This window comes from Anabrus simplex, chromosome 2, assembly GCF_040414725.1.
Source record: "Anabrus simplex isolate iqAnaSimp1 chromosome 2, ASM4041472v1, whole genome shotgun sequence".
Lineage (NCBI taxonomy): Eukaryota > Metazoa > Arthropoda > Insecta > Orthoptera > Tettigoniidae > Anabrus > Anabrus simplex.
The window spans coordinates 724064441-724087954 of NC_090266.1; positions in this window are offsets into that span (position 1 = coordinate 724064441).

A 23514-nucleotide genomic window follows, 5' to 3' on the forward strand; every position below is an offset into this window, starting at 1 on the left:
TCGTAAAATTACAAATTGGTACGTTAAACGGTTTTGGAGGGATGAATAATTTTGTTCGCGGAGAAATCTCCATTTAATACCTTAAGGGTGAGATGTTTCAAAATATTTCCTAATTCACACCTAGGATTTAAAATCTGTCTTCGTAGTTAAACGGTTTCGGAGTAAAGAATAGATCAGTTTTTGCATCTTAACTTCCATTGAAATTTAAATTTGTCTCGAACTTTCTGTTGTTTAACATGATTTGAAATTTTAACTTCGTAATTCAAACGGTTTCACTGAAGTGAATATTTTTGCCATCATTCCTCTTCCCCCAGTAAAAAACTCTTATGGGTATGTTTTTTGAAGACCACTTCTTATTTAAAATCTAAGCCATAGAATTTAGTGTGTATAGAGGACAACACCGATGTATGATAAAAGTCGAAATGAAACCTCCTTTATAATTTAGGTCTAGTATATGTATTAATCTTGTGAAATTGATTAGTAACTTGGGAAAATCTAAGACATGTAGCAGGAGCCACCATGTCAAATTTCAACCTCATATGTCAAACGGTTTCAGATAAAGGAATATATTTGTTTCCGGGTATTAACCCTCATTTTACCCTTAAGGGCTGAAGTTATTCCTAAACTTGTCTTATTTAAGATCTAGTACATAAAGAAGCATGAGTGCCATTTCAACTTTGTGTGGTCAATTGTTTTGTGAATAATGAATATTTTGGTCTTTAGGGTTTTACCCCCCCCCCCCTTCATCCCGTTAGGGTTGCATTTTTTGAAACTCTTCCTTAGTGGGTGCCAATTGCCTTTTGTATAGATATATACCAATTTTCACGTCTGTAATGACTTCATTTTTAGAGATATAATTATTCTAATACAATGAATTAACTCCTTCACTTCCCTTCAACACCTCTTCCCTTCCACCCCTTAAGTGGATTTTCACAGAACAGCTAACGTGCTTCTTTATTTTTAAAAGAGATTACAAGTACCAGTTTTCACGTCTGTAACATCTTTAGTTTTTGAGATATATTACTCATTTTAAAAATTCACCCATATTTTCACTTCTTTTCACCCCCATAAGTCGATTTTCCGAAAACAAAAAATACGTGTTTCTTTATTTTTAAAGGAGATTTCAAGACCAATTTTCATGTCTGTAATATCTTCAGTGTTTTATATATATAAAAATTATCATAAAAGGAACTGAACCTATTTTCACGTCTTTTCACCCCCCCCCCTTAAGAGGATTTTCAGAAAAAGAAAAAACACGTGTTTTCTTACTCCTAAAGAAGATTCCAAATACCCATGTCTACGTCTCTAAACTGTCAAGTGTTTTGAGATATAGATTTACTTATTTAAACAATTTAACTCCATTTTCATCCCCTTAGCGATGGAATATCCAAAAATGCTTTCTTAATGAGGACTTACAATGTAATGCAAATATATTCACAAAAGTTAATTTCTTTATGTACGATGATGAGTCAGTCAGTCAGGCAGTCAGGACATGTTACTATATATATATATCTGAGTGTACATATCTGTTCATTTTAATTTATTTATATCATTTACGTCAGGGCTGTCCAACCTTTTCATGTACTGTACGTAATATGTCTCTACGAGACATACTTGGAACATATATGTATTTATGTACCGCAGAGTTGTGACACTAGACAACATTTTTTAATTCGATGATACAGCTTTATTTGTAACATATTAAATGGAATCAATGTGCGGTTTATAATTCAGTTCATTTATCGCTCATTCATATTTTACAGCCAACGGCCGTAGCCGTGTTGAAACACCGGATCCCGTGAGATCTCCCAAGTTAAACAACATTGGGCGTGGTCAGGAGTTGGATGGGTTGCCACGCGCTGTTGTTGGTGGTGGTGGTGGGGGGGGATTAAGTGAATGGAGGAGCGGAAAGGAATTGGCCACCCTACCGCACGTAAACTCCGGCTCAGGAACACCTCTGCGGAGGTTCGGACCTGCCTTCGGGCAGAATAACACTTACCTTACCTTACCTTACCTTACCTTACCTTACCTTATCTTACCTTACATATTTTATATTATGGTTGCTATGAGATGTTCAAATTTAAGGAGCAGATGCTCATGAGCTGCCTACCCATGTGTAGAGTAGTGCTGAGAAACTCCGTCTCACTCTTCCTCCGAGGTCGAGAAAGAAAGACGCAACATTAGGACGAGGTCCCTAACACATAACGGTACCGACACCAGTAGCAGATATGAGGGTTCACACTTTTCTATTTCGTAAACTAATAGGGATAGAAACCGTGTTCAAACGGCGGTGTATTTCTTTAGCAAGGCGTTTCTAATGAAGTAAATAAAATACAGCAGATACATTTAAAATATATTGTATGTCATAACTCTAAATAAATGTCGTATGGCTTTTAGTGCCGGGATATCCCAGGACTTGTTCGGCTCGCCAGTTGCAGGTCTTTCTATTTGACACCAGTAGGCGACCTGCGCGTCGTGATGAGGATGAAATGATGATGAAGACAACACATACACCCAGCCCCCGTGCCGTAGGAATTAACCAATTAAGTTTAAAATCCCCGACCCGGCCGGGAATCGAACCCGGGACCCTCTGAACCAAAGGCCAGTACGCTGACCGTTCAGCCAACGAGTCGGACTGTCATAACTCTGATATCAATTAATACAAAAATGTACAAATACCTCGCATGGAGACACTTGCCCATTTACATATTTGCGCAGTCTATGATTATGTTATCGGTCGTCACGTCCCACTAACTACATTTACGGTTTTCAGAAACACCTAGGTGCCGGAAGTTTGTCCCGCAGGAGTTATTTTACGGGCCAGTAAATCTAGCGACAAGCGGCTGACGTATTTGAGCAACTTCAAATACCACAGGACTGAGCCAGGATCGAACTTGCCAAGCTGGACTCAGAAGGCCAGCGCTCTACTGTCCGAGCTACTCAGCCCAGATTGCGCAGGCCAATTTACATTTAACGGGACCTAACATAATTCGTGATTCACCCGGATGTTTGCCATTTGAAAAGCCGTTTTCAGTTAGGACCTAATGGAAGTTATGAGAAAATGACTAAACAGATTTCAACGAATGATCGCTCATTTTAAAGCGCACAGTCTAAGATCCAAAGAAAATGAGCAGTTTACCGGTATATATATTCTTCTTACCGAACTCGATAGCTTCAGTCGTTTAAGTGCGGCCAGTACCTAGTATTCGGTAGACAGTGGGTTCGAACCCCACTGTCGGCAGCCCTGAAGATGGCTTTCCATGGTTTCCTATTTTCACACCAGGCGAATGCTGGCGCTGTACCATAATATTTTTTTGCTATTTGCTTTACGTCGCACCGACATAGATACGTCTTATGGCGACGATGTGATAGGAAAGGCCTAGGAAGTGGAAGTGGCCTTAATTAAGATACAGCCCCGGCATTTGCCTGGTGTGAAAATGGGAAACCACGGAAAACCATATTCAGAGCTGCCGACAGTGGGGCTCGAACCCACTATCTCCCGATTACTGGATACTGGCCGCACTTAAGCGACTGCAGCTATCGAGTGCCATAATTAAGGACACGGCTGATTCCTTCCCACTCCTAGCCCTTTCCTACCCCATCGTCGCCATAAGGCGTATCCGTGCCGGTGCGACGTAAAACAGATTGTAAAAAATTATCTGTCTGTCAGGTCATCAGCTCAGAGGCTGGTTGGATCCTCAAATAGCACCACCAAAGGTTATGAGGTTATAAGGAAACCCCAAAAACCAATGGCAGCACCAAAATGAGGCGTATTAGGCAAGATGAGGAGTGAGGTAGTTTGTCATTGCTTTCCTCACTGGGTCAGAAAGTACTATTGCAGCACGACTGACCCTATGAGCAGCCCCTTTCATAACAGTCGGATGCACTAATCATGCTTGAATGTCATTACTCAGCACTACCCATACCCCAGCAACTTCCATATTGTCACAGCCATGGATGTTGACTGGGACTTCGGTGGAAGCTACACTTTACTCTGGCCTGTGCCAAGAGGTGGATGCAAAAGTACTGTATCCATCAAGAAATGACAGCAGGCAGGTAAAAAATTATATAATCAAAATATATAATATAGTCTTAATATCTTTATTAATCTGCTTACCCTCCAGGGTTGGTTTTTCTCTCGGACTCAGAGGGGGATCCCACCCCTACCGCCTCAAGGGCAGTGCTCTGGAGCGTGAGACTTTGAGTGGGGTATACAACTGGGGAGGATGACCAGTACCTCGCCCAGGCGGCCTCACTTGCTATACTGAACAGGGGCCTTGTGGGGAGGATGGGAAGTTTGGAAGGGATAGACAAGGACGCGGACATATCCAAAATCCCAAAATTAAATGTTGTTTTACTACTGGGGAATTTTAATGCACAAATAGGGACAGAAAAGGCTTTTCGGAAAACAGTAGGGGAATATCCAGTCCATAAAAGAACGAACAAAAATGGAATGAGACTAATTAAGCTCTGTAAAACCTTTCAGTTAAAATCAATGTCGACTTTCTTCAGGAAACAAGCAAGAAGAGGTAAAATATGGATATCTCCGAATCCAATATTACGGGAATTCCAGTTGGATCATGTGGCAATTTCTCAACGGGATTTTAAAGAAATTATGAATGTAAAAGTAATAAGAAAAAGATAATTTGACTCCGATCACTACCTCTCTAAAGTTAAACTCTATCTTCTCCTTCATAAAAATCAACCTTTTCTTCTTCTCCTTCGTTTCCTTGATCTTTCTGGCCTTCTACCAATTATCTGGTTTCGACACTCAGAATGGATTTAGCCCCAGTTTTTCTGTCGAATGCCTTTCCTGGCCCCAATCCTCTGTGAAGGACTGTATTTACTACTGCGTGTTTCTGCAGTGGTTTATAGTGTGGTTGTGCTGTATGTAAATCAAGATGTGTATTAGTACAAACACAAAGACCCAATTCCCGAGCTATAGGAATTAGCTGCAAGCAGTTAAATTCCCCAGCCCGGTTGAGAATCAAAATAAGAGAACTCTGAGGCGAAGGCCACTACACTGACTTATCAGGCAAGGAGCAGGATAATTACACAACTTCATTGAAATGAAATGGCGTATGGCTTTTATGCCGGGAGTGCCCGAAGACATGTTCGGCTCGCCAGGTGCAGGTCTCTTGGTTTGACTCCCGTAGGTGACCTGCGCGTTGCTATGAGGATGGAATGATGATGAAGACGGCACATAAACACAGCCCCGTGCCAGCGAAATTAACCAATGATTGTGAAAATTCCCGACCCTGTCGATAATCGGACCCGGGGCTCATGGGACCAACGGCCAGTACCCTGACAATTTAACCATGGAGCCGGACACAACTGAAATTAAACAATATTAATGAACACCCTACCACCACTACTGCGTACAATCTCATGCCGGAACGCATAAATATATCGGACTGTAGGAATAATACAACAGGGCAACTGGATATGTTAACTCACACTTTAATTGCACTGGGTGGCTGCACGGTTAGTGGATACTAGGTTCGATTCCCACCAGACAGCGGTCATCCTGAATGTTGTATATCCCCATATTTCTCAACACTCCACCCGCGGCACATACAAACCATTTTGGGCCTTGACTTGGTAAAACGACAGCTACCCAGTCAGATGACGGCGTGATATTATCCTCAGCCTGCTTGGTTTTCGTCACCGAGTCCACTACTTCTCATATCAACAGCTCCTCATTTAGTCTCACAAGGCTGAACGAATCTCGCTCCGGCCCTTAGTCCGGAATTAAATACCTCGATTGGCTGGTAATCGAAACCGGGGTCTGGGGGTAAAAGATTGGTACGCCACTCACATCCACGAAAATGGCTATACTCATGGCAAATGCCGGGATAGCCGGGCTGAGTGGCTCAGACGGTTGAGGCGCTGGCCTTCTGACCCCAACTTGGCAGGTTCGATCCTGGCTCAGTCCGGTGGTATTTGAAGGTGCTCAAATACATCAGCCTCGTGCCGGTAGATTTACTGGCACGTAACAGAACTCCTGACGGACTAAATTCCGACACCTCGGCGTCCACGAAAACCGTAAAGCAAATAGCATTATTATTAATGCCGGGATATACCGGGTAGTACAGCTGCCCCTATTTTTCCCGAACGTATGCAACCAGTTAGGAATTAAATGTCTCTTGGTCCTATCTTACGCAACATCTTACAGCAATTTTATGTGGAGTTAGCCCGATATAGGTTCCCCCGCACAATGCAGAAACGGTACAAGTGGCAGTATGTGAGGCCCATCTCAAAAACACTGTACCATTTTATGCAGAACGGAGTACAATACTCTAGTCATTTTCACGAATTGTTACTGTACTGTACATACCATAGCCACTCCTATAGCTGTTCGTCCTATTTTACGCAACAACTTACAGCAATTTCTATGGAATTAGCCCGATATAGATTTCCCCACACAATGCAAAAACGGTACAAGAGGCAGTAAGTGAGGCCCATTTAAAAAACACTGTACCATTTTATGTAAGTCATTTTTTCGAAATGTTACTGTACTGTACAAACCGTCGCCACTCCCTTAGCTGTCGGCAGAGAATCGCGCACCTGATTGGTCCAAGAGGCCACATTCCTTTGATAGAAAAGGTTAGTCGCTGGATCATAGAAAACGTGATAGGGTCGGACCAAGTACGGACGTGTCAATTCACCGCCATTTTGTATACTCTCATCACCTCCAAATTGATAGAAACGTGTTTTTCATAGTGGTTTATAATATGACACGCAAATGCTGCACAGCAAATGTGATAGTTTGTGCCATGTGATTACTACCGTTTGAGCGTTCAATAAAGGCTTAAAAGCGGAAGGCCATAATACATCAGCAACTTTTCGAAGCGAGAACTTTCGCTCTCCTCGTGAATGCAGAGTTATAACGCAATAGATTCCGCGCTGGAAGTAGTTGCGTGAACTTATGCATGGTGCTTGTACCTGGATGGGCTACTTGGAGCAGAGGGGATTCAAACCCTTCTTGAGCCATGCATTTTTTTTTTTTTTTTCATTTCGTACTTGCCTAGGCGTCCGCCTCTGTGGTGTAGTGGTTAGCGTGATTAGCTGCTACCCCCGGAGGCCCGGGTTCGATTCCCGGCTCTGCCACGAAATTTGAAAAGTGGTACGAGGGCTGGAACGGGGTCCACTCAGCCTCGGGAGGTCAACTGAGTAGAGGTGGGTTCGATTCCCCCCTCAGCCATCCTGGAAGTGGTTTTCCGTGGTTTCCCACTTCTCCTCCAGGCGAATGCCGGGATGGTACCTAACTTAAGGCCACGGCCGCTTCCTTTCCTCTTCCTTGCCTATCCCTTCCAATCTTCCCATCCCTCCACAAAGCCCCTGTTCAGCATAGCAGGTACTGGTCATACTCCCCAGTTGTATCCCTCGACCAAGAGTCTGAAGCTCCAGGACACTGCCCTTGAGGCGGTAGAGGTGGGATCCCTCGCTACGTCCGAGGGAAAAACCGAACCTGGAGGGTAAACAGATGATGATGATGATGATGATGATGACTTGCCTAGGCATGCTCTACGAAATCTTGACTTTTCCAAAGTCTCAGATATTCTTCTAAAGCAAGTTCCTGTAAACAGATATAATGAATATCACCACGTGACTCTGACTATGAACAAATGCATTGTGAATATCACCTGAAACATTATGCAGGACTCATTTAACCAAGTAATAGGGAATGGTTGCAACTATCTGGGATTAAGAGAGACATGATTCTTTAGTACACTGTGGTGTTTGCAGCAAGGTAAACCTGTCTGTACATTCGAGTTCAGAACGTGCAAAATACAACAGTTTCGGAGCGATCGTCCAGATTATTCCATTAGTACAGAGTTGCGAGAGTTGCCGTTTGTCGCCTGGAGTGGCTACATGGTACTAATCGCAGACAGCGCATGCTCGTTACCGAGGATTCGTAGCTCCAACCTAGTTGCGAGCTTTTAAATTTTATGTTTATATTGTACTCGTAAAGGCGTTCGTAATTAAGGTTTAACTTTATTTATTTATTTCTTAATCTGCTTACCTTCCAGGGTTGGTTTTTCCCTCGGACTCAGCAACGGATCCCACCTATACAACCTCAAGGGCAGTGTCCTGGAGCGTGAGACATTGGGCCGGGGATACAACTGGGGAGGATGACCAGTACCTCACCCAGACGGCCTCACCTGCTATGCTCACCAGGGGCCTTGGAAAGGATAGACAAGAAAGAGGGAAGGAAGAGGCCGTGGCCTTAAGTTAGGTACCATGCCGGCATTTGCCTGGAGGAGAAGTGGAAAACCACGGAAAACCACTTCCAGGATGGCTGAGGGGGGAATCGAACCCACCTCTACTCACTTGACCTCCCGAGGCTGAGTGGACCCCGTTCCAGCTCTCGTACCACTTTTCAAATTTCGTGGCAGAGCCGGGAATCGAACCCGGGCCTCCGGGGGTGGCAGCTATTCACACTAACCACTACACCACAGAGGCGGACAGAAAACATACATAAGAAAGGAATAATACGTAACATGCAATTTTCAAGTGGCAAACGGCTACGGCGAACTCTCGGTCTAGAAAGCCAAGAATATTGGCGGAGAGGATTCGTCGTGCTGACCACATGACACCTCATAACCTGCAGGCCTCCGGGTTGAGCAGTGGTCGCTTGGTAGGTCAAAGCCCTTCGGGGCTGTTGCGCCATGTTTTTTCTACAACGAATAAAGCGCACTGCACTTATTGTCAACTCTATGACACACCCATTCAACTAAGCAACTGCGCACTTTCGACTCGTAGGGCACATAACAGTGCACGTCGTAACCTTTGCAGCGAATTGCGGACACCTACTGTACGGTTAGTGTAAGGGCAAATATTACGTGTTCACGGGATGATTATGTAAACATTGTACTACTGTATGGAGAAGCAAGGCAGAAATCACGAGAAGCCAGACGCTTGTATCAAGAACGATTTCCTGAACGGAGGCTACCAACTGCAGATATATTTCGACGTTTTGAAAGACGTTTGTGTGCAACGTGGCCATTCATACATTACCCCCTCTTCGGAATGCTCCAGTGATGTCTGAAAATGACGAAGAAGCTGTTCAAAGTGCAATTGCGTACAACCCGCATACAAGCTCACGAGCCATTGGAAATGAACTGAACATCAGTCATATTGCACCGCCATAAATTCTACCCCTACATCAACAACTACACTGGAACTTCACGGAGATGACTTAAAAAACGGATAGAACTTGCAAAGAATTGAACTTGACGTGGATTTCATAACGAGCATTCTCTTTAGTGACGAATCTAGATTTCACAAGAACGGAACTGTTAATCGTCACAACATCCATTACTGGAGCGTTGAAAATCCTCACTGGATAAGGGGATCTCTATTTTAGGTACAATGAGGCGTCAACGTATAGTGCTAGATAATAGTTGACAAGATAACTGTACCATATTTATTCGATGGAAACCTCCCGGGACGAAGCTATCCACAGTTTCTTCGTGAATACCTCCCGCTGTTATTGGAGAATGTGCCCCTTATGATACGTTAAGGATGTGGTACCAGCAGGATGGAGCTCCTCCACACTGGTCGTTATCAGTTCGGAACCATTTGCATAAGATGGATTCGACGAGGGGTCCTACCACATGGCCGACTAGATCACCTGACCTTACTCCACTAGATTTTTTTCCTCTGTGGTTATTTAAAAGAAACAGCCTATGAATAGGTGCCAGAGAGCCTGAATCATTTACGGAGGCTCATCACTGAAGCATGTAGGCAGGTTCCACTACATATGTTGCAGCAAGAAAGAATGTCTCTTCTCAACCGTGCTCAGATTTGCATTAGCGAAGGAGGTGGTTATTTTGAATATTTACATTATTAATCGAATGGCCATACACAAGCCTATTGCATCTCTGTCGGTAATGGCTTACTTTACTGCAATTAGGTGTTTGAAGAATTACTTTGAAATAAACGTAGCAGAGTAGGCCTACCTGCAATACGATAACTGATCATGATTCAGATCTGTCTTGAACAATGCTTCTCACACGAACATGACAACGAAATAAATATATTCGTCCTACATCGGACTCGACTCCCCGACTAAGCAGCACCCATTTCCTCTTCTAACTTTTACCACGCTTGGCTATCACGAGTTGTTACTTGCTGTTGTTATGTCAATAGTACTTCTAGTCATTCAGCCATCATATTCTCTGTAAATGACGTTCATGTGATACAGGAAGTTCACGATTATTTATCATCATTCGGTATTTTACCATTAATGCTGAGTTGATTAACACGAACAAAACGAATTACGAAAAGCGTAATAAGACCATACATTGTTACGAGCAGCGAAGGTCAATATTTTTAGGTTAGGCTATAATCTGCGGGTCGCATAAAACTGAGTGAATAGGGGCAGCTGTACCATATGGTATATCCGATTCTTTCCTATGTAAACTTTCATTGAAACCGCAATAACACGGGCTATCAATCAGTTTTTACATTCTCGAGGTTGAAATCAAATATATTGTGAACCCCTCATAAGAATAATCAACAAAAACTGTTAATGAATATGGCGATATTTTATTCTCTGAACACCCTACGAGCGCTCAATGAATGTAACTCAGCATGCATCCTCTATATGCCTTGGTCGTTGATAAGAACTTCCCGTCATTTGTTACGTCAACACATGTTATGGATGATATTAGCATATTTGTAGATACAATGTGCGTGATCGTAAACAATAGGAGTGCGGGAAGCCAGGTCCGTAAATAGACTATACTACACACTCACCTACTGATGAAATCCACACGATAAAGACATTGGAGAGAGAAATAGCTCAATTCTGTGGTCTTATGTTGAGATTGTTGGTTTGTGTGTGATAACTTCTATGGCTGCGGTCTTTGTTCTTGTAGGTTTGTTTGTAAGTTTTGGAGGCTGGGATTAGAAAGGAATCGGTCATGATATCCGTCTCGAAGTGTAGTGGTAAACAAATAAAGGACACTTCTACTACGTAAGATGATCGACAGAGAGACATTTGAACCCCATTCTCCTCTCAACAGTCTTCTCGAGGCTGAGTACACGCTGAAGTTCGCCATGGCACGGCGTGTACCAGCGTTGGCACTGGTTTGTATCTCTCTTCCTCTTCAGCAGGTTTAGCGGAGTGGTATATAGACAGCGGGTGAAGGACTGAGATAAACATGGCAAGAATATCCATTGTTGCTATTGTCCGCATTCCAATTGTGACATTCCTGGAAGATGGATGGTGAAAAGTAGATGCCGCCGCTCATGTTGGAAAGAGTCAAAGTAAAGTGTCTGAAGTTTGAAAAAAGTCAGTTCGTCGGAGCTTTAGCTCCTAATGAATCCCACAGGGGGCTACTCTGGACTTATATGTCTGGAATGTGGGTTGGAATATTCTTATCTGTAGTAAATTTCCTGATTTTACGCAGTGTTTTTGCTAATCGAGATGTTTTTATTATTATTTATCACAAAAAATAATGTCTTACAAGTTACAATTAATTCATTTCCATACTTTATTTCATCAAAATCATTAATATATATACCGCCTAATACAAAAAAATATATTATATGGTGAAAAAACAGCATCCCCACCTCAAATGAACGGAGTTAATGCCCACAACAATCACCTCACCACTGAACCCCCACTTCCCCTCACAAATGTGCGGAATAACGTGATTGCCTACAGAGTATCATTTTACACATTTGCAGCAGCGCTTAATGAACCCCACAGGACGCTACTATGAATTAAATGTTTCGAATGGGGGGGTGGGATAATGTTATCTCTAGTAAATTCTATGAATTTTCACAGCATCTTCGCTAATCGAGGCGATTTTATAAGTCATTGGGCTATTTGAACGAAAAATAAGGTTCTAACGCGTTACAATTAATTCATTTCCATACTTTATTTCATCAAAATTATCAACATACAATTACTGCCTAATGCACAAAATAGGCCTACATTATAAGATGAAGAAGCGGCACCTCCTACCTTCCCCATTATACAGAACTAATGCGCACACATTCCCATCGCCCCCAACTACTTCCCCTTTCCTCTCAACGAAACAGAGTTTTATTATTATTATTATTATTATTATTATTATTATTATTATTATTATTATTATTATTATTATTATTATTATTATTATTATTATTCTTTATCTGTTTACACTCGAGGGTCGTTTTTTCCCTCAGACTCAACGAGGGATCCCACCTCTACCGTCTCAAGGGTAGTGTCCTAGAGCTTCAGACTCTGGGTCGGGGATACAACTGGGGAGGATGACCAGTACCTCACCCAGGTAGCCTCACCTGCTATGCTGAACAGGGGCCTTGGTGGGTGATGGGAAGATTGGAAGGGATAGACAAGGAAGAGGGAAGGAAGCGGCCGTGGCCTTAAGTTAGGTACCATCCCCGCATTTGCCTGGAGGAGAAGTGGGAAACCACGGAAAACACTTCCAGGATGGCTGAAGTGGGAATCGAACCCACCTCTTCTCAGTTGACCTCCCGAGACTGAGTGGACCCCGTTCCAGCCCCCGTACCACATTTCAAATTTCGTGACAGAGCCGGGAATTGAACCGGGTGGCAGCTATTCACACTAACTACTACACCACAGAGGCGGACATCAATCTTCTTATCAATACTATTTAAGACATTACCTTGAGCTTCAGTTTTCTCACTGATGATCGCTTCAGTTTTCTCACTCATTGCATTATTCTCAGATTCTATTTTCTCACTAATGGCATTATTCTGAGATTCAGTTTTCTCACTAACGGCAGTATTCTGATCAATCATTTTGGACATCAGCAAATTGAAGAAACTTAGGTCAACCCCCCCCCCCCTTGCTTTGGCCTGGCGTGACAGTGTTTTCCTCAGTTTCTACTATTTTCAGGCCTTCAGAAGGTCCCACCTTAGTTTCCAATCCCTATCCATGTCATCACCTTGGAATTCCTTGGGCATAATAACATCGCCCTCATCACCTGATTTCTTATTGCTGTCCTTATCCATCTCCTGTTTCCTAATAATATTCCGCGATCTCAAAGCTATTTTCCCTTGTGATTCCTCTGGCATTACCGTTAAATACAAATATCCAACAAAATGACCTTCCTAACATTACTCAGTTAACTTAACATGCGCGTAATTATTAAAGAGACTGATCCATGTATATTGCGGTTCAAAATTACTTTTTTCTTAACCTTTGGAGCCCCGCGTTGTGGCGTCACATTGCAGTTCTGTAACCGTATAATTACAGTTCTGTAATTACAGACTTCATTCAGCATTAATTATAATTATTATTATTGACCCGATTCAATAGATTTTATATTCTGATTTTCATCAATTAGATTGTAGTATTAATTGGGTAACACGCATCTTATTTCCTCTAATCATTCGATAAGGGAATTCTGTTTGTAATTATTATGAACGTAAACAAGTGATGTTTTTTGATTCGAAAACTAATTCATATGTTAACTTGTAACTGAAGGCATTGTAACTGACATTGTGCAACCAAGGCTATGTTTATCCGATGTTGCCTTAGGCAAGAAAGTTTCCGTTGACACGGTCAGTTTGTAACCGTTCTTGCGCGTGGGGAAGCTAGAAAGCCACGTGCCAAATTTTGTAATGCGCGTGACCACGTGTCTTCGAGCTTGCTTTCGTATTCGCTAGCTACCGTGTATCGGTGTGGAAGGGATGACGCTGTGGAAGGGAGATGTGTGGACATATATAAGTCGATGTATGAATTCTAGAGTCGTCTAATATGAGTGTTCATTTGTACTGATCTGATGGAGAAGCAGCAACATCTAATTACGAAGTAGAACATCTGAATGCAAGTTTGTTTCAGTATATTCAACAACGGCTTGGTGCCGTTGTCTGTAGATGGATAGGCGGTGTATATCGAACTTAACAGATATACGCAGTTAACAGTCGTCAGTGTACTTTGAATTCTTTATTGAATTATATTATGTAATTCGCGAAATTTGTTCGAGAATTGAATCATACGTAAATACATCTAACATCACCTAGAACTGTTGCATTTATATCAATAGTCTCTGTATTAGCTATCAAGACGTGTGAAACTAGAGTAGATAGCATGCTTGAATCTTACAGGTTCTTCAGTAAAGTATTCCAATTTTTGACAATGACTATGAGGTCATTACACTTGAACAGGGAAAGAAGGCCGACTCCAGGTACGCAAGAAGATAACCGACTACAGCTTCCAACTACAAACCGGACGGGGTTTCCAGGCGTACGAAGTTCAACAGCGGTGGTTGCAGACATAAGGTAATTACAGCATCAGACATGTTATGTATAAATAACATGAAGAAGAGATTAATCAGCGGTGATATCAAATTTTATTCACGTAAAATGCCAATAGCTTCTTAAATTTAGATAAGGTTTCTTTGTATGTAACAACAATTCTCACAGGGTAGTTTTGGCATTATTCAATTAAAGTAATGCAAGTTAACTGTGATGTATAGTCATGAGTTTAGTTTTCTTGTAATAATAGTAATTGCTTCTATTTCCAAGTACAATCCTCAATTGTGGAAATGTGACCACAATCTCCACCTGTTCTGACCCATATTCCTGTACATTGCCAGGTGTGTGAGTTTATCATCCCACGATTTGTGAATAATAAATATAAGATGTATGCTCTCCGAACTTGTCGCTTATTACAGTGGCTGGCCGTCAAATAATTTAAAGAGTAATTGTGTGAATGTAATTAATAGTAATAGTAGTGGTGGGGGGTGAAGCCTCAACGTGGCTCCCAGCGTGGAATAAAAGAATTACAAACTTATATAAACTCGTCATGTGCATCATACGTCTCCCTTCCACAGTGTCATCCCTTCCACACCGATACACGGTAGCTAGCGAATACGGAAGCAAAGCTCGAAAACACGTGACCACGCGCGATATGAAATTTGTCATGTGGCTTACTAGCTTCCCCACGCGCAAGAACAGTTACAAACTGGCCGTGTCAACGGAAACTTTCTAAACATAGCCTTGGTTGCACAACGACAGTTATAATGCCTTCATTTCCAAATTAACATATGACATACTTTTCAAATCAACAAATCTCACTTATAATAATACTTACAAACAGAATTCCATTATCGAATGATTAGATGGCATAAGATGCGTGATACCTAATTAAGACTACAATCTAAATGATGAATACAACAATATAAAATCTACTGAATCGGGTCAATAATGATAATAATTATAATGAATGCTGAATGAAGTCTGTAACCCTGTTGTACGGTTACAGTCTGTAAAAATAGTCGGAGCCAAACAAACGTTATCAACTGATTTAAATTTTTTCAATTTGACATTTGACATTCGGTGAAGGTTTTCAATTTGTAATTAATTTAAGATGTTTGTAGTTAAACTAAGAAATACATTTCAAATTGTTTTGTTAATTAGTGCAGTTCCAAGGACTTGACTATTTGTAAGTGAAATGAGAGACTAGGCCTCTATTCTGTCATTTTGCCACCGTACACTACCTGCGGGGGAATTGAAACATGTCTTGAATTTCTCTCTGTTGTTAAACGTGGCCTGTTGGGAATTTGCACCGAAACGTGGTAAATTAGTCGAAGCACTTGCAGTTTCTTCATTTAATGGTGCAATTTCTGTGAGATGTAGTCGATTCATAGTTCAAACAATTATGGAAGATGCAAGGATATATTCAACATAATCCGGCTTAGAATTAATGTTTCTTAGATAAATGTGAAACCTCTCAGTTTAGAATAACAAATGCGTTTTCCACCACTCTTCTCGCACGGCAGTGTCGGTAGTTGAAAATTCGTCTGTCAGTATTTTCTTGCGGAAATGCAGAATTTCCTTAAGTCACGTGAGGTGCTGAAGTATCTGATCCGGGCAGTACAGAGTCTCCTGGAATGTCAAAGGTCCCATTCTGAAATGCATTTCCTAATGGGGAAGGCAAAAAACGCCACCGTCACTGTTCTTCCCGTAAGATCCTATGTCCACTACTATGAAGTTGTAATCAGCCTTAACTAAAGCAGGCAGAACCACAGAAAAGGCCTTCTTGTATTTAAAATAATTGGAACCACTATTAGAAGGGGCCATTAATTTGACATAGCTTTTCATCAAGGCAGCCGATGCAGTTGGGAAAATCCCAGATAATCCGAAATGTGCTTGCGATCTGCTCCCAGTCACTTCCGCGGGGAGTAGGTATGTAGACTGATAGTAAATTCTTTATTAACGCTTTGCACACCTCGCATGCACTGCTGAGTGCCCAAGACAGTAACTAAATGCAATGTTCGGAACGAATCTCCAGGTTGCAAGAAATCTGAAACAAAAATAGACCAGACATTGTAGTTTAACCCGAAATTATAATTGCGTACCTACAAAAAAAAAATTACTCTTTCTTATAACAAACATCCATTGCATGATATAAAAAACGAACCTAATCTGTCAACAAACTTCGACAACAGCCTGTACTAGCATTTCCGCGTCAAAACAGTACAGCGAATTGTGGGAACCCAATTTCGACCTGTACCGCGTCACAGACAGACAGACAGATAAATTCTCTTAAATTCCATATTTATACATATATTGAAATGGCCCCAGTATGATAAAAAGACGGTCTAATCAAATTTCGCCAGTCTCACTGACGTTCGTCCAATATGACGACCATTTTTGGTTACTTACATCAGAAAATATAAATTTCTATCAATATCGTCAACAGTCAGAAACGCGATTGTATTTTATTTGCAGATCCCTACAAATATAAAGGACACTGGGAATCACTCAGGGCTCAATACCAGAAACAATTACGCAGCATAAAAGCCACAAATGGACAGGAAGCTAACTCACCATTCAAATGGAAATACGGTGAACTGATGGAGTTTCTACGTCGTTGCTTAAGGGGAAAAAAACTAACATCCACTATAAGGGATGACGGTGAATATGAATTTCACCCAGGTGAAGAGGACGAGGGTACCAATCAGTTATCACAGGTGAATAAGGAGCTTAATCACTCATCAAAAGCAACCTCTATAGCTAGTAGCAGCTCATCTACTTCACGATGTAAAACTCCAGTAACATTCACTCAAAGTAATAAAAACCAACGAATGAAGCAGACTACAACTAGTGTGGTGATGAAACATGTTCTGGAAACACAAAAAAGAAGAAAAGAGAAGACGATGAGATAGACCACATTTCTTCGTCTATGAAAGGTACCTTCAGGAAATTTTCCAAATTCGGTCAATTGGAAGCTAAGCAGCAAATCTTGAAAATTACAACAGATATTGAAGCACAAAGATGTCAACCACAATCACAACCTTTCTCTCAGTATAGCCAAAAGCAACTTCAGCCTCCTCCTTATTACCATCCCTCTTCAAGAACGCTTTCGGAGCACACATTTTTTACACCATCACCCATTTCACCACAGGAAATGCTCACTTCACCATCGTTGCCACCATCTCTCAATCCACAATTCATACCGCCGAGCTACCCGCAGAATCAAAACTAAATTTCAACCCGTTCGGATTCATTTGTTGGGCAACCGCCCGACCCAGGGGATCTTATCCATTTTATAGCAGCATTTCAACAGAATCAGTGAAAATAGGCTATATTCTTCAATAAGCACTTGACTTATTTTACTGTATTTTTCTGTATTCATTAATATATTTTAATAGAGTTAATTTTTAGAGTTTGCAATGTCGTTTACCTCAATTCATCCCTAACCATCCCTGTACAAAAAACAAAAATTTGGTTAACTTACCTCAAACACACAGCAAGTTTTTCAGCCGGGATGATGCATTCTCGGAACGAAGTATTCATATGTTGAATATTTGCTTCAATGAACCCCCAAAAAGCGCATAAAATCATAATGCGACGTACGGAAGTACTGGTAAAACTGTGATTCATCGTCAACTAACTCTGGAAATAAGGTGAAAATTTCCCCTTGTCCTTCTCGCTTTGTCAGCATTTGATGAACACAGAACCTCCAACTGGGCCTATTCTCCTCTCCTTTGTCCAGAATGAAGGCAATTTTAATTAATGATTCGATTGAAAAAGGCATTTTAATTTTTGGCACAACTGTTTACTAGCGGACCTACTGGGATAGACAGAACAGAACAGGGAGACCGAGCGTAGATCGGATGGACCACGGCACGTATAGTGTGAATCGGCCTGATCGATCCACGCCCGCATCATGACTTCCTCAGAACGGCCCGGCACATCCACCGATACGCTGCTTTCTTCTCTCAAAACAACTCAGTTAAATATAAATCAATATAAAATCAACAATTGCCTGCAGGAAAGGAACAGTTTTAATTTTAGCCTGACATTCTCATGTTGTTTCACAAAATTTACAACAACTTGTTTTGCAAATGTTAGATGAAATAAAATCTTGCTATCCAGATCAACAATAAGTTTCTTTAACATGTATTAAAGTTTGGTAAAGATCACATCAATACTATTAAGAATTTTCAAAGTGAGCGCTCCGTTGGAAATAGAAAAAATACCGGCACTTGTTTTGTTCAACCCGCGTTAAAATTTTAACTGGGTGAGATAAACATTTCTACTACACATAATTAAACGTAGAATAAAATAAACTAAATTTTGGTGTAGCTTGTTTCTATGTGGAACAAAGGATAAACGTTTTATTAACTTATAAATTCGGGTGTCTATTCTTTTTTCCACGATAGTAGTGTGAACCGGGCTTTATTCGTCCAAAATCAAGGCAATTTTAACTAATGATTCGATTGAAAAATGTATTTTAATTTTTGGCAATACTGTTTACAAGCGGACCTACTGCGATAGACTTAACAGAACAGGGGGACCAAGCGTAGATCGGCTGGACCACGGCACGTACCGGTATAGTGTGAATCGGCCTGATCCACTCACACCCGGATCATGGCTTGCTCAGAACGGCCCGGCATATCTATTGTGAACCGCGCTTGTCATTCAATTGAATCGTACAGCATAACGTCCGGGAAAGGGTATCTGAAGTGATATTTCTGACGCCTTCTTTTTCTTCTTCTTCACCATCTTATATCGCTTTCCCACATCCTGGTTGGGTCGCGGGTGCGATCTCAGTCACGTATATGGACTTGGCCCTGTTTAAAGGCCGGATGCCCTTCCTGACGATAACCATATATGGAGGAACGTAATCACTGTTACATGTTTCTGTGGTGGTTGGTAGTGTCGCGTGCGTATGAATATCAGAGTGTTAGGATAAACACAAAAACTCAGTGCCCGATAAATTAACCGGGCGCGATTAACATCCTCGACCCGGCCGGAACTCGAAACCGGAACCCTTTGAACCGAAGGCCTCTACGCTGACCAAGAATCCGGACTGGAGTGATATATCTGTACGTAGATTAATTACGTAAGTACTAAAAAGCTACAGATCCTTCCATTACTCCCTTCTTGAACAAAATAAACCCCTTAAACGAATATATAATTCTTGAATTCGCTGGTGGTCAAAGTCCATGTCGATAAAATATACATGTTATATACGAAACTGTCCGCCTCCGTGGTGTAGTGGTTAGTGTGATAAGCTGCCACCCCCGCAGGCCTGGGTTCGATTCCCGGCTCTGCCACGAAATTTGAAAAGGGCTGAAAAGGGGTCCACTCTGTCTCGGGAGGTCAACTGAGTAGAGGTGGGTTCTATTCCCACCTCAGACATGCTCGAAGTGGTTTTCCGTGGTTTCCCACTTCTCCTCCAGGCAAATGCCGCGATGGTGCTTAACTTAAGGTCACGGCCGCTTCCTTCCATCTTCCTTGTCCATCCCTGCCAATCGCTCCACCCCCACCAAGGTCCCTGTTCAGCATAGCAGGTGAGGCTGCCTGGGCGAGATACTTGCCATCCTCCCCAGTTGTATCCCCCAACCCAATGTCTCACGCTCCAGGACACTGCTCTTGAAGCGGTAGAGGTGGGATCCCTCGCTGAGTCCGAGGGAAAAACCGACACTGGAGGGTAAGCAGATTACGAAAGAAACAAAATATACGAAACCGCCAATCACTGGTCATTTCCTTCAAATACATATAATTTAGATAGATAAATAAATAGATAAATACATACTGAACCCTTTAGGTCCATATTGAGGGATACCTACCTTCCTTACCTATCAGCAAAGTTCATGAGATCTGTCTCTTGGGTCGTTTCGGGTTCTTCGTCACTTGCTGAGGTAAAGGTAGGGTTGATTAATTCTAATCTATCTACTGGAATGAAAGGTCCATTTAAAAGATTCCTATTTATTCAGGAAAATTCTGAAGCCATCATGGTGTGTCAACAGTATCAGAGAAGTCAATTGTGTCCACTGGACACCACAATCACTTTTACATAAACGTCAGAACACTGGTGTGAGACTTTAACGTAACTGCCTGACGGGCATTCATACTAGAAACCATTGTCTCAATTATTAATCATTTAAGAAAGGAAAGTCTAGAAATCCTTAAATTCGGCTTCCATGTGAGACCACATGTACCATCATAGTGATTCGTTATGGTCCAGCTCTCGTCACACGAACTCTGGACTCTGGTTATAATTAAGGCCGTCCAATCGGTGTGTGCCACACAGTGGTTCTACGGCATGGACCCTTAATTGAATCGATGTGACCTGCGTCTATGTCATGGACCGACATCTAATCTTCCAAGTTACTTTAAAGTCATTGTGGATGATGACCGCAAGGAAAGGATGCTACAATGGCATATGGCCCTAATCTAAGTCACTGAGGTTGATGACCCCCTGACCATCCAAGTTTCTAGGCTGAAGGCTAAACACAATTAAGTTACATCGGTTGATGACCAAAGTTCCACTTTACTATCCCCAGCACATTCACTGCTAAATCAATCAAAGTTCAATAATTACAACAATAGCAATGCTCACAAACTTAGTGGCAGAAAAATCAATTTCCTTCGGATATGTCCCCTTAATCGTTACTTTATTTTTTTATATTCCCCAGAAACAAACTAAAATTTGCAGAATGCATCTCCAAGTTATTCGCTTGATTAAAGTTATTTCAAATGCGGTTTCACTGAATTTAATAATTAAATAAATTTAAATGATTTAACGAAATATTAACGAACAACAAATTTTATCTCCGCGGACTCTGGTTTCTTCACAAATTTCTACGCAGCTGTGATGTGAGTTCAATATTGCGATGTTTATCTGGCTGGAAAAGAATTTTACATTATTCATGTCCAGCTATATATATATCCTGTCTCGTGATATCACGCTTAAAAATCTAATCTAGTCCTGACCGTTATTAACACTTGGATATCCTAATAATCTACGTACAAACCAAACAACTCGCCATATAATTACGATGTCATATCTCGTCATTACCATTATGAATTTTGCACACCCCTCACAGACAAACCGATCATCACGACCATCGCTCTATATTTTGGACAACCCTGAAATTGGGTTACTCTGTTCCTTATACTCAAAGTTCGTGATTTCAAATGTTCATTACGTCCCCAATTACAGTATTTCACAATACTTAGATCATTACCGGCTATGAATTTCAACTACATCCAGCATTTTAACGTTTTCCCTGGCCGAGAATTACAATCTCAATTCCACACGGGTCCCGTTATATCCCCGCTGTCAGCTGAGGCCTCTCATCCCCCCAAGCTCGCTTGGCAGTTACAGGAAACACCTGGTTTATTCACAGTTGACTGGCTTCTCAAAATGCTCCCTTTAAACTCTGCCGACATAATTAAACAAATACGATATTCTAACCAACAAAATGCACAGATTATGCTTCAAGATGCCCACACTAATTATACGCGTCGCCAATTGATACCGCTATGGATTTCTATGAATTTCTTTCCATTCCAAACATTATAAAATATTCCTCGGGCTATCATGTCCCGGCTTCAATGACAGGACTCTAACCTGATTCGCACATCTCATCTCAACTCATATAAAACATTCCTCGGGCTTCCGTGTCCCGGCTTCAATGACAGGTCCAACCTGATTCACAAAACTAACCTCTGTTCCCAGCTCCACAATTATCCTCGACAAAGAACTGGAATAAAATCCTCACTAGAAATCCCGACATCTAATATCGCACAATGCATTAATCATGAATAACTTCGCATAAATGATATCGTATTTAATAACTTGATTTTTACGAGAAACGACTGAAACATTCTACTAGATCTTTTATTGTCAGTCAGACACAGTTTTAAATGGGCATTAAAAAAACGGACCAAATTCATCACCCTAGGTTCTCACCCGACAGCGCGCTTCCACTCGATTGAAAATGAGTAACCATGGATTATTATTATTAACGTCAAATTGCAGACAGAAGAATTTTACGTCGAATGAACATCTTAATTTGACATCACAAAATATAGGCAGTACACTCACACGGATGACGATCTACATTGGACGTGATATCACTTCGGAACCCTATTCAATAACTTTTTACAACATTATACGGCACTCACAAGACTTCAAACTTTTATCCAAGTGGAAAATAAAACAAATGACTCTTTTAGTCGTACTCTCACATTTACAAAACTTAGTAGGGGTGACCACTGCGTCGTATATCCCCATTCAAATACACCTTTAGAAACCACGAGACACGATATAAGAGGTAGTAAGATGGAAAGTCACCTACCTCATGTCGTCACGCCAGTATTCGTCATAGGGCTCACCTGTGACCCTGGCATTTTATTTAGCCATTTTTACATTCATGGCTTCACAGTTCATTATTCATTTTCTTCAGGTTTCCTGGAATAAAGCATAAAAAAAAGAAAATACCCTTCACTTGTTTGTTGAGTGCACACGATGGACTATAGTTATTTACGCACACGAATTACTTAATCACATTAGAATTTATTCAGTACTTTGACCGTCCTATCTGGTACAATTATTTCACTCAAGAAAACTATCTCCTCATGGAGTCAAGACTTAGCCGCAATGGCTAAAATCTGCAGTTGAACTCAGTCTACTTTCGTTGGTTTGATTTCGCAGGGCAGCTCAACAATTTTTCGTCCGCTTTGTATTACAAATGCCGGAGAAGGAGGGAGACTTCTTCATGGCGTCCCTTCATATTTATAGCAGTTACCCCCCTCTCCTCGGATCTCTCCCTTTTGCCGCCAAGAACATTTCTGTACATTTTCTGACTTACCTAAACTGCAATTTCAAGAGTTTTGAAAGTGACTACATGCTTGCTACATTTCTGGCGGTAGTGTTCATGGACATTTAAAATTTTTACGGGTTCGATTTGTGAGATGATTGACCCCCTTTGATAGGCACTATATTTTTTTGACTTGGCGTGGTCACGCCATGTACACGTGCTTTGAAATAGTTCATAAAAATGACTTGAGATTCTTCCGCCGTCGACACGTGTGGTTGACGTCACGTACCCCAGAGCGTGGGACCGAAGGTAATCACCCCCTCGTCACGTGTCAAATCCATGCTATCAAGAATCCAACTTTTAGTTTAATTGTTACATTATGCATAATGTTCTTAGGGCACAAAGGTCATGGGTTCAATACATACATACATACATACATACATTCATACATATCGTCTCTGCTGGT